The sequence below is a fragment of the Clarias gariepinus genome, chromosome 12 (assembly GCF_024256425.1).
Source record: "Clarias gariepinus isolate MV-2021 ecotype Netherlands chromosome 12, CGAR_prim_01v2, whole genome shotgun sequence".
NCBI lineage: Eukaryota > Metazoa > Chordata > Actinopteri > Siluriformes > Clariidae > Clarias > Clarias gariepinus.
Window position 1 is genome coordinate 32,252,225 of NC_071111.1, and position 12,517 is coordinate 32,264,741.

A 12,517-nucleotide genomic window follows, 5' to 3' on the forward strand; every position below is an offset into this window, starting at 1 on the left:
AAACTGTTGATGCCATCTATCACCTCCTTTGCACATCACTCACTCACCTCGACACTTGAATTGGGAAATTATGTTAAAATGCTCTTTGTTGATTTAGTCTCCCTCACTCTTAGCACTGGAGCCCCTCAGGGTTGTGTTCTAAGCCCCCTACTGTTATCATTGTCCACGTACGACTGCATGGCCACTACCAACTCCACCACCATCATCAAGTATGCTGACGACACCATTGTGGTGGGCCTGATCTTTGACAACTCTGATGAGTTGTCGGCCTACCTGGAGGAGATTGAAAATCTGGAGAAGTGGTGCCAAAGGAAGAATCTCCTTTTAAACATCAGCAAGACAAAAGAGTTGATAGTGGACATCAGTATAAAGCAGGAGAGAAACTACCAGACCCCCTTCATCAATGAGAGCTCAGTGGAGAGATTGGACAGCTTCTGATACCTTTGTGTTCACATCATGCAGGGCCAGTCAGGGTCGTCACATCAACACTGTGGAGAAAAAGGCCCAGCGGCATCTCTAACACCTCAGACCTGCACATTTTGCTTTTGGACATTTGCTCATATCCAAAACACTTATGGACAATTTATGGACATTATACATTTACACATTTATGCACATTCTATTTAAATTCTATGCCAATTCTCACAACCGTTTCTATGTTTTCCATATTTATACAGCCATATTGTCTATATTTTGTACAGCTAAGTGTTTATTTTTTATATTTTTTATATTTTATATTTTGTTCTTATCTTTTATTCTTTTTTCTTCTACAGCTAAGTTTATCTATATTTTATTCTTATTTTATCCCATTCTTTATTCCTTATTGATAATCTTGTTTTTAATGTCACAGGCGGTTGTATAAGCATTTCACTGCATATCGTACTGTGTATGACTGTGTATGTGACAACATCTGTATGAACATCTGTATGTTAAACCAGTTTAAACATTTTTCAGTGTAAAATATACTGTAAATTCAATTGTTTTACAATTGGCTCAGCAGATAGAAAATAACATTAGCACATGCGTACCAGAAGTTTCACTTTACCATAAACTGTATCCAGCAGAACAAATGTAAGAAATGTATATTTTTTAGCCTCTAGCCTATTTGCTAACTAGAGATGTTAACATTGGAACAATAAATAAAACAGCTAAACCAACTGCAACATGTTTCCCCAGGTTATAAGTCATGTTTTTAAATGCTGTCTGGGAGGACATTGCAGTATGAAGCTGTTCTTTTGCACTGTGTGTAAGCGAAACCAAGGGTCTTTATCCTCTTCTGTTGCAGCAATTGAGACAGATGCCTCTTCCTGATTTTTTTCCCCGCTTGCAATAGTTTGTGTGTGGTCATGTGACTAAATGTGATAATTGTTGCCATGTCTGATTGGTGAAACACAGTCATGTGGTAGATCCACTGGCTGCATGTGTAGAATAAATGGTAAGAAATAAGTCGAATGGTAAGAAATAAGTCGTGTGTAACCGAATGTAGCGGAGTAAGAGGAGCGTTCTTTCTTCACATTTATTATATTTGATTTACCTTTATTTAACCAGGCAAGACAGATTAAGAACAGGTTTATTATTTACAACTGTGGCCTGGCACACGCAAATCGCAAATATACTCAAGTAAAAGTAAAAAGTATGGTGCAGTAAAACTACTCATTAAAGTTTTTTTTTTTTTCAAAAAGTTACTTAAGTAAATGTAATTGAGTAAATGTAACTTGTTACTACCCACCCAAACTAACAATAATATAGTTTAAAATCAGTGTACAGTACATTTCTATGATCTGTTTCATTAAACCCAAACTGTCACTTTTGTCCTTTTCATATTTCCCATTTAGCTGCATGTGCCAACTTTGCCCATGTTTTTGTTGCATGTGCCAACTTTTCAATTCAATTCAATTTTATTTATATAGCGCTTTTAACAATGGTCATTGTCTCAAAGCAGCTTCACAAAAAAAAAAAAAATTAAAGAAATTTTTTTTTTTTCCTAGAAAAGAAAAGAAAATATTTGGAAGTGTGTATGTGTGAGAAAAATGTGTCTAGATAATAATGAAATGAATGATGAATGAATGATGAATGAAAATGAATGAAATGTCTCTGATGAGCAAGCCAAGGGTGATGGCGACAGTGGCAAGGAAAAACTCCCTGAGATGGCAATAGGAAGAAACCTTGAGAGGAACCAGACTCAACAGGGAACCCATCCTCATCTGGGTGATAACAGAAAGAAATAACATCATGTGTGTTGTGCAGGTGAAAGTTCAATATAACAGAAGTTGTGTAGATTCAGTTCAGCAGTAGGTGCAGAGGGCAGATGGGGTCTGGATCACTGGAAGCACAGGAGCAGGATGGTAGCTCCAGCCATCATAAAGCAGAATCTAGCTGAAGCAGGTCCTTCTCAAGATGCCTTAGAAACCTCGCAGGGTTGGCCTTTGTCTACTAAAGCTGGCACAATCTCCAGATGCCTCGGGATGGGTAGAAAAATACAGAAAAGATGGAGAGAATTAGCATAGTTGCCATTTAGGATAGGTGTACTGGAGTATGAGGTTATGGGATGAGTTACGCGTATGCCAGATTAAAGAGATGCGTCTTGAGTCTACTTTTAAACTGGGAAACTGTGTCTGAGCCCCGAACACTGTCTGGAAGGCTATTCCAAAGCTTTGGAGCCAAATATGAAAATGCCCTGCCCCCTTTTGTAGATTTTAAAATTCTGGGAATTACCAGAAGTCCGGAGTTTTGTGATCTTAAGGGACGTGGTGGATTATAGCGTATCAAAAGACTGGTTAGGTATGTGGGAGCTAAACCATTTAAAGCCTCTAAATTGAACAGGTAACCAGTGCAGGGATGATAATATAGGTGTTATATGATCATATTTTCTGGATCTAGTGAGAACCCTGGCGGCTGCATTTTGGACTAACTGTAGCTTGTTTATTGAGGATGCAGGACAACCACCTAGTAATGCATTACAATAGTCCAGTCTGGAGGTCATGAATGCATGAACTAGCTTTTCTGCATCAGATACGGATAGGATACTCCTAAGTTTGGCAATATTTCTAAGATGGAAAAAGGCTGTTTTTGTGATATTGGAAATATGATTTTCAAAAGACAAGTTACTGTCTAATATCACGCCCAGGTCTTTTACTGTTGAGCTGGTAGTAACAGTACATCCTTCTAAACGCAGGCTGAATTGTGAAAGCTGTTGTGTGCTGGTTTTTGGGCCGATGAGCAATTTCTCTGTCTTATCTGAATTTAGTAAAAGAAAGTTATTGGTCATCCAATCTTTTATGTCTTGGACACACTCTGTTAATCTAGACCATTTGGGTATTTCATCTGGTTTTGTTGAGATGTATAATTGGGTATCATCAGCATAACAATGGAAACTAATCCCATGCCTTCTAATGATGTTTCCCAGGGGAAGCATGTAAATTGAGAACAGGAGAGGTCCTAAAACTGACCCTTGTGGGACCCCATATTTCACTGGCATTACATCAGACGGTACTCCATTTAGATCTACAAAATGGTATCGATCAGACAGGTATGATTTAAACCATTTTAATGCCTGCCCCTGAATACCTATATGATTTTGTAGGCGATCTATGAAAATATTATGATCTATGGTGTCGAATGCAGTACTTAGATCAAGTAAGACTAGTATTGAGATGCAGCCTTGGTCTGAAGCTAAAAACAAGTCGTTTGCAATCTTAACTAGTGCAGTTTCTGTACTATGATGGGGCCTGAAACCTGACTGAAATTCTTCTAGGATGTTGTTTTCCTGCAAGAATGTGCATATTTGAGCTGATACTACTTTTTCTAATATTTTTGATATGAACGGAAGGTTTGAAATCGGTCTGTAATTTGTTATTTCATTCGCGTCCAAATTATATTTTTTAAGAAGCGGCTTAATAACTGCCAGCTTCAAAGGTTTAGGGACAGGACCTAGATATAATGAAGAATTAATAATGTTTAGAAGTGGCTCTCCAACTGTAAGCATCACTTCTTTTAAAAATCTGGTTGGTATTGGGTCTAACAGGCACGTTGTTGATTTAGCTGAGGTGATAAGTTTATACAGCTCTTCCTGTCCTATACCTGTAAAGCACTGAAAATCTAAATGTGAAGCTCTAGGCTGAACTAGATCATGAGATACTATTAGAGGTTGAACCTCTGTTATTTTCTTCCTTATGCTATCGATTTTTTCATTAAAAAAGTCCATAAAATCTTCACTACTAAAATGTTGTGGAGTACTCTCTGCAGGCATCTTAGGTTTTGTTAGGCAGGCTACTGTACTAAATAAGAACTTGGGATTATTTTGGTTTCTAGCTATCAGTTGGCTAAGATGCTCGGTCCTAGCGGTTTTTAGAGCCCGTCTATAGCTGCACATACTGTCTTTAAACGCAATTCGAAAAACTTCTAACTTAGTTTTTCTCCATTTTCGCTCAAGGTTACGGGTTGCTCTCTTTAGGGCGCGAGTATGACTATTGTACCAAGGAGCAAGTGTTTTATCTCTGACTTTTTTAATCTGATGGGAGCAACAGTGTCTAATGTACTGGTAAAAATAGTACCCATGCTGCTAGTCACCTCATCTAGATCGTCTGCATTTAGGGGTCTAATAAGAATTTGGGACAGATCCGGTAGATTACTTGTGAATCTGTCTTTAGTAGTCGGATTCATATTTCTAACAAATCGATAACGTGCCTATCCTGTCTTTCTACTGCTCTCGGGCGGCGAAGGTGCTTGGGAGGCCCATCAGCATTGGGTATTTAAATTAATTCGACTTTTCAATGAAAGGGAACGGAAACTAATAAATGCAACTTCTTTAATTTAAATTTTAAAAAGAAGATTGTAGAACCGCTCTAAAAATTCACGTTGGATGGGTCCATGTGACACAAAGCAAGATGGCAGCTTGAATGTTTTGCTCATCTTCAAAACTCCACTTATTCACTCACCTTCTATACTGCTTTATTCTGTATTCAGGGTCACGGGGACCTAAAGCCTATCCCAGGAGGCTTAGAGCACGAGGCAGTGTACACCCTGGACAGAGTGCCAATCCTTCACAGGGCACACACATGCACATACTCACATACACTATGGGCAATTTGGGTTTGCCAATTAGCCTAACCTGCATATCTTTGGATTGTGGGAGGAAACCAAAGTACCCAGAGGAAACCCACCAAGCACTGGGAGAGCATGCAAACCCCATGCACACAGAGACTGGAATCGAGCCTGGCCGGGAATCGAACCCGGACACTGGAGGTGCAAGGCGACAGTGCTAACCACTACACCACCATGCTCCCTTTAAAACTGCATATTTATTTATACAGTATATACGTCCCCCATTTTTTTTTTTTTTTTTTACATTTTATACATGACATGTTAAGCAGGTTGCGCTCTAAAAAAACCTAGTATCTGCTCTTCACAAATTTTGCTAAGCATTTTTAAGACATTATCTCCCACAAGTTACACTTGAATACCAAATCTATTCCTATATAAATCTATATAAATCTATATACCTTCCTATTCTCCTCCTCACATTTCCTAAAGCAGTCTGGGTTACCCTTTCATACCCTCCAGATATATTAAGTGTATAAGGTCTTGTGAAATTGGTTCAATGATTCTCAATGAGCCCAGGTTACCTAGGATTAGCAAAAATTTCATCCCCAAAATCTTCTTACTGGAAATATAAAACCACACATTTAAACAATTACTTTTGCTGCTTCATATAAGAAAAAATACCCGAATACCCGAATATATATGTGTGTGTGTGTGTGTGTGTGTGTGTGTGTGTGTGTGTGTCTGTGTGTGTGTCTGTGTGTGTGTGTGTGTGTGTGTGTGTGTGTGTGTAGGATAAATAAGCAATACAGAAAGAAAACCATCCAGAACTTTCCTACACCATACATGTCTGAGATCTGATTGATGATCAGTCATTTCGTAATTAAACCCTCACTACATCCTTTACTGTAAATAAGGTTAATTTATTTGTCTAAAGAACCCGCATTGTTCTATGCTTGATTTTGATGCACATTAGCAATCCATGTAGCAAAATAATAACTTACAATGCTTACGAAACTTAAAAACTGTAAAAAGATGGAAAAGATAAAACCGAACCAAAAAGTTACTGAAATTCAAAGAGCTAACAGTGAATAAAAATTTTAAACATCTCCTTCACAGGAGTTATCCCCCTCATCCTGTCTGTCCCCTGTAAGTACTATCTCATCCAGCAGGGGAAAACATGGAGTGATGCTCAGGCCTACTGCCGGGTCAATCACACTGACCTGGCTATCATTGAAAGTGATGACAACATGATCCGACTTCAGAATGAAGAACAAAGACAACATTTCAGTTCCAGTGCTTGGATTGGACTGTACAATGATGTCAACAGCTGGCGTTGGTCCTATAGAAATGAGCCACTGGGAAGTATAAGACCGTGGCACAGAGGAGAACCTAACAATGGGGCCGGACATCAGTCATGTGGAGTAACGACTAGGGTGGATTGGGGGGATAAAGTATGTACAGAGCCGAACCCATTTGTGTGCTTTAATGGTAAGCAACAACATGTTTAAGATTTTGTTTAAGAAATAGAGTAGGGTGTCATTAACTTTATGAAATTTGACTTGTGTACTTAATCAATTGTGTTCTTAATTTCAGTTTATTCTTGTAACCTAATTGCGAATTTATTTGAGTAACTTAATATTAAACTTAAGCAGTTAACATGTTTTTTTTTCTTTCACACAGACACTAAAACTGGTGCTTACAACTACATTTACATCCCTAATGCAATGTCATGGTACAATGCCCAGATATACTGCAGAACACATTATACAGATCTGGCCAGTTCTAAAGATGCAACAGAAAACTCAATTATTATGGGACTGGTTACTGGCTATACCTGGATTGGTCTGTTCAGAGACACCTGGAAGTGGATAGACCAAAACAACTTTACTACATACCCCATCAGCTGGATGCCTGGAAAACCTGATAATGCTCTGTGGAATGAAAATTGTGGTTATTTAAATAACAGTGAGGTTGCTGATGCACAGTGCTCAGACATAATGCCTTTCTTCTGTTACTCCAGTGAGTTAATGTTTTATTAGTCTTGTATTTAGATACATGTAAAGTGTTTATAGTCTGTGTTTTTGGTTCGTTTTTTCTACATCAGTCATCACAGGACAACAACAAATCATGAGGGTGGTGGTGCAGTCCAACCAGGATGTGAACTGTCCTGCAGTAAAGGTGTCCATCCTGGAGCAGGTGAGTTTACAATGATCCACTTATATTGTACAATATCCTCATTACTGTGGCGTCATTAAACTGTGACACACTGTACTGTACTGTAATGACAATATAAAGTTTTGTAAAAATTACACATCTTTCATGAGGTTCAAGTTTCTGTCTTGAACTAGTAATAAATCTGTTTTTCAGATCACACGGAAACTGAAGGATCATGGGATGGCAGAGAACATCAGAGCTACATGGAGAGAACAACCAGATGGAAAGGTGTTTTCCAAGAAGAAAGATCATAATACTTCATAAAAAGTCTTTACCTGTGTCTAAATAATAATTCTATTGTAGTGGAGCCATTTTTGTAGTGAATGTATTTACACTAGGAACTTTAATACAGATGGTAAAGGGGCTAATTTACACAATTTTTCCTTTAGCTCATGTCCAATATAATTTTGATTAAATGTAGTTACTGTGGTACCATAGCCTAGAAAATGTTTTCCTTAAGAACCAAAATTTAGTTTGAAATTTTCCTGAGCATACGAGCGAATGAACTGAGCCAAACTAAATGGCGGATAACTTGTTTGCGTTAATGGAAAGCTAGGCAAAGCAAGTTCACATATTTGTTTGTATTTACATTTTTTGTGTGTACACGATTTAGTGAAGATTATAGCGAAATATGAAATGTTGCCTAAGAGAAGAATTCGCTACCGGAACATATTAGGTTCATATGCCGAGGTACAACTGTATTAAAAATAAATTTATTCAGCTGAGATATGTTTGAGTGTTTGCTTTAGTTCTAGTGTAAATACTCTATATCTGAGCATGAACATGAAATTTTATTGCAAAAAGTTTTTATTTATAATTTTTTTTTATATATATTGTCAGAATAATATAATACATGTGGTATGTATTTATCTAGAGGTTGGGACTGAACCATGTGTTTGGGCTTACCATTAAAACGACAAGGGCAAAATGAAGTGGACAGCTGATCAGGCGGACAGTAGCTGGTTGTGTGGCCATTAAACTGGGAACATGCAGAAGATGGCAGGAGGAATAATGGTTCAAGAAGCTTTAAATAATTACAGATGTTGGACATCCAAAAAGATTAAATTTGGGAAAAGTTCAAGTAAATAGGAAAGGATGAAAATATAAAATGCACAAATAAATAAATAAAACACAAAAATACCAGACTGTTGGAAAACAGAAAGTGTGAAAGGGAGATACAAATAAATAGACCAAAAGAAGACTATAAAGTAATCATTAAACTTGCTGAAGAAGGTGTACCAAAATTAGGCATGCTAAAGTAGTAAGACAGAAGCAGAAAGGACATTACAAGACCAACTTTGTCTTTTCTTTTTTTCATAAAGGTGATTTAGGGGAAACAATTAGGCACATCAGAGATATAACACAAGTCTTACTTAAGAAACATTTGAGAAATCTGAGATGTACATGAGAAACATAAATGTATTCAAAAGGGGAAGCAAATGAGCTATATGTAACACGTTAATGATATTAAAGCCTGATATAAATAAAAAGCATAAAACACAAAGGAGAAATATTATGCTTTTATTTAACATAGTAAAAATCCTCAATTAACAGCATACAGTGATGACAGCAACTAGCAGTCAGCTGAGACCAGTCAGTGTCAATACTGTCCTCTGTCCACCACAATATTGAAACCTGCAGGTTAACAATAGTAAAAAATATTAACGATTACTATTACCACTAATTTGTAGATGGAGCCCATTGTTAAAAATAAATACATAAATTGAATAAAATTAATATACATTATACAATTATATTATGTAATAAAAGCCACACAATATAACCACCAAAATCTGGCAAATCAAGAGACTAAATGATAATGATACAAAATGTTACACAACCTGACAAAATATTTAAGTGTCACGCTTTTCAAACCCAAAGTATGAGCTAAGGAGTTACACAAAGTCCACAGCTTTGTGACAATCTTGCAGTTAAAAGAATCGATCCTAAAGGGATTTTTTTCTGGCTGCATGTTGTATGCAATTGGGACAGGAATACGCCACTGCATGGGAAAAGTTCTCCCTGACCTTTTACATCAGTCTGCTCTTGTGGTGGATGTTCAACAAGTTCGTCCAAAGTCTGCAGCTACTGGAGTTGCTTAGGCTCTAAAGGAAAAACACAAATGTAAAAATAAAAAAATACTTAAACACCATTCAGCTACTCTATTCCCAACTGTCTGAAGGTTGAGAGGTGGGCTTGAGCTTGCTCATGATCGGGTTGTTAACTGACTTATGATGTGGTGCTGATGAAGACTCTAGATCCATTTCCTGCATTTTCCTTTTTGTGATTCTTGTTTTACTGAAAGGTTTCTAAGGTGGTATGCTTCTAAAAAGGACTTAGTTGAAATAATGTATCCATACTTACCAAGATAACCTTTCCACTAACATATTGGTCTTAATTTATACAATATAATTAACCAATGTCTCTTAAAGTTAAAGGGCTTGGTTTTTTTTACCTTTACTTAATGTACTTAATGTAAACTATTCGGTGAAATAAAAACAACTTTCAACCTTATCAGTGTTATTTATTTATTATAAAGTTCAGCTAGCTAATGCACATGCAAAACCACAGGTTGTTTTTTCTATTTAATTTAAAATTTAAGAAAAAGCTTTAGATATGTAATTTTCTGCTAAAATATACTACATGCTTTTTGACCACAGACTGTGGTTTTAGCTTAGATTCTAACACATTGTTGATATTAACTGTGCTCATAATTTTAAATTTGGCACCATAAGGTAAAACCAAACTTCGCTGTTTGCTTTGTCTTCTTCTTAGTTTTCTTTATTATATCTGTCTAGCAAAGTAGGTGGTGTTCTTCTGCCATCTAAAGGACAGGATGGTTGATATGCTCATTCTAGTACAGTTGAACCTTGGATTGCGAGTAACCCAGTGTATGAGCCAATTTTTGATCATTTTTAATAAGACTTGATAAACAGGGGAGTCTTGATATATAAATATGATCATCAAGTATCATGTGGCATGCATGCACTTTTTGTTTTGACGCTGAGAGTCACGCGATCAACTGATTAACAACTGAGCCGATTATTTTTCTCTAAAGCATCTTCTATGTTGTTTTCAGTGGTGTCAAAAGTATTCACATTCATTACTTAAGTGAAAGTATAGACACTAGGGTTTAAAAAGACTTCTTCAGAAGTTGAAGTATCAACCCAAGCTTTTTACTCCAGTAAAAGTGTAAAAGTACTGGTTTCAAAACTACTTAAAGTATAAAAGTAAAAGTAACGTGAGGGGGGAAAAGCATTAAGGATAAAAGCTTAGGCTGTGCCACGGGCCTATATACTGCACTAACACCTCATAAACAAAAAGAAAAATGTGTTGTTGTTTTTTGTTGTATTTTTTTTACGGCCATAGTGATTTGGGATTCTGTATATGGCAATTGAAAAATAATGCATTTTAGTACAATGCAAATACATTAAAGAACCATATATGTGTACTACTGAGCATTAACATGTTTCATGGAGAAGAAGATATGATAACTAGTTACCTATAAGTATTTTAATGGTGCAAAAAGACAAACTTCAGAGGCGTGTCATCGGTAACCTTTATTGGAATGTAAATGTACATCCAAGCTTAGCTGCAGGAATCTGTGAGGGCAACATACAGGAAAATTAGTGCACCCAGGGCAGGCTCAGTAACAATTACCCCTGTGTGGTTGTCTACAATAAACATTAGTGCTGTCAGAATGAAGGATTAATACAAGTGATTAATACTTATTTATATATATATAATTTCTGTTCCCTTCCTGGTGCTGTTCCCTTCCTCGCTGGTGCTTGGTTGTGACATTTCGCTCAAATCTTGAGTCTCTATCACAGACATCTTCGTCTACTTATCACAACCTTATCAACTGAAAATGCTATTTTATTCAAACGTCCTTGCTGGAGTGTGTGACGTGACGTCATGTGCAGGTGATGATGGATCGCGTAACAACCAATAGGGTGTGGGAATGGTATGTTTATACTTCTCATCCAACCACAACCAAATTCACTCCATCCGGACGGCGCGGTTTATCCGGATGTTTTTGTTTGTTTGTTTTTTGAATGACAAGCTGAAATAAAATAGGAGTAACGAGACTATTTTTTCAAATGTAAGGAGTAGAAAGTACAGATAATTGTGTGAAAATGTAAGGAGTAGAAGTAAAAAGTCGGCTGAAAAATAATTACTCCAGTAAATTTCTACTTAAGTAAGGTAACAAAGTATTTGTACTTCGTTACTTGACACCTCTGGTTGTTTTGGTATGTGTGTGTGTGTTTGTATGTGTGTGTCAGTGTTGGGGGACGTTACTTTATAAAGTAACTAATTACATTACAAAATTACTCACATTAAAAAGTAATCAGTTACATTACAGCGTTACTTTCTGATAAAAGTAACTAGTTCAGTACTTTTCCACTGCAGAAAATTAAAACTCCTTTGTGATTCATCATGCATGTTGTTTTGGTCAAGACCTTTATAATTATTCTACCATCATCACAAAGTTCGGCCCATAAAAGTACAGTAGGATCTAATTTACAGGTTGACGATTTTGAAGAAGAGATGAGTGAAATTAGTTCATTCTCTTCAAGGGGTGTAAAGTATTCTAGGTTCTGATGTGATGTGGTTAGTTTATCATTTGTATCACTTAAATTGTCTGGTTTCAAAGCCTGAATTTTTTGCCTAATATTTATGATTTTGTTTTTTAAAAGGTTCATCCTCCCTACTGTATGTTCTTTTTATACAAAAAGAAATCATCACTACTGTATGTGTTGTTGTGAAGCTTTCTGCAGTGGTCTTGTTTATAGTTAATTTATCTCCGGTATTAAATAAAAATATTCTTTTTTGTTATTTTCTATAAGAGTGGAGAGATACAGTGATCTAGCAGCACTAAGAGCTTTTTTCAGGATGCTCTCCTTCCACGATATTTGGAATACTAGCAATTTAGTTTAACGCCATTTGTGCTTTAATTGTGGAGTGGTTTGTTTTAAAGTGTGCATGTGGTCATTATACCAAAGAGCAAGTTTCTTATCTTTAATAATTTTCCTCTTAACTGAAGCTTCATTATCTAAGGTATAACGAAATATTGACTCTAAATATTCAGTCGTCTGATCGAGTTCTGTGGGGTCAGACGGTGATCCAATCAAAGTTGTTAACTTTGTGCGTTTAATAAGGTAGCGGGGCGGTGTGCGTACATTATTACTATGACACATTTTCGTTCAGACAAGATACTGATCTGAGATAACTTCAGACTTTGGAATTGTAATTATATTTC